The following is a 1,231-nucleotide window of genomic DNA, read 5'->3' on the forward strand; positions in this document are numbered from 1 at the left end:
AATCTCGACCGGAGCGAGGTCCGAGGGGTAGGCGCCCCGCCCACCTCTCCCTGCTGCTGCTAGTCGGCTGGGACCTCTAATCACCCCCGTTCATCCGTGGGCTGAAGCACCTGCCGGATGTGGGGAGGGAGGAGGAGGCCAGATGTGGGGAGGCAGATGTAAGCACCGAGTCTCTGACCAGCGCCTTGGTGGGGAAGCTGGATGGACAAGACTGCAGTAGTCCTCGAGAAGCCAATCCTGGGCTTCGGGGACACTACATTGGTTGGCCCTGCCCTCCAGGAGTGCCCGACTTGGCATCAGAACCCCTACCGCTCCCAAACCCCCATTATGCAGCTGTTCTAGCAGACCCCAGGAACGGTAAAGTCGGATGGGACGAGGCTTAGAGCCTCACTCAGCTCTTCGAGCTTCCCAGCCAGCCTCCTATCCCCTACTCCCAAGCCCCCACCCCACCCTGTCCCTGGTCTCCCAGCTTTGGTGTCGGGTTATGACTCCTCACTTCTCGCCGTGACTTTGGCTCAGCTAGGGGAAATAGCCCAGGAGGGTCCTGTGCGGCTGCATAAAATTGGCAGCTTCAGAACTGGAGGGAGGGGGTTGAGTGCGACGTCGAGAGGCGGGGAGAGGGGGCGGAGGAGTTGCTCTCCGAGTCCAAGTCCTTGGGCTCGCTCAGAGATCCTCAAGCCGGAGCAGAGGTGGCTGGCAGGCCCTGATGATTGTTGGCCTCTGCTTTCTTTCCACTGCCTGCTTTTTTCGGACGGGAATCACGGTCGCCTGGAAGGGCTGAGTCCTGGACTGTAGGTGAGCACTCGGGGCCCCAGGGCATTTACCCTTTGCCCATTTCCTCCCTTGGTAACAACTCCTTAGTTCTGGGGCCATCCATTCCCATCTGCCTCTAGGACAGGAAGCTTCAGAGTTGGATGGTCTGTGGCGCTGCTGCTGGGATGTGTGTGCGCGCGCGCGCGTGCTTGCGCCTGAGTTTTATCATCCTTTCATCTCTCCCCTACCCTAGAAACACAGTCCAGCCAATAACTGGATGACTCCTAGAGTCTCGATGCTTCTGTGTTGAGGGTCTTCTTGACTCCACGGCAGCGGGGAAGGGGGCAGTGCTCGGGTCAAACTTTGGTACAAGTAACATGGAGGTTGCTTCTGACCTCCTGACCTGGCTTCCCTCCCTGGCAGGGTGCCACGAACGCGCTGATGCCCAGAGCGCTCGCAGGGCTTCCAGCTTAACCAT

The sequence above is a fragment of the Suricata suricatta genome, chromosome 2, assembly GCF_006229205.1.
Source record: "Suricata suricatta isolate VVHF042 chromosome 2, meerkat_22Aug2017_6uvM2_HiC, whole genome shotgun sequence".
Lineage (NCBI taxonomy): Eukaryota > Metazoa > Chordata > Mammalia > Carnivora > Herpestidae > Suricata > Suricata suricatta.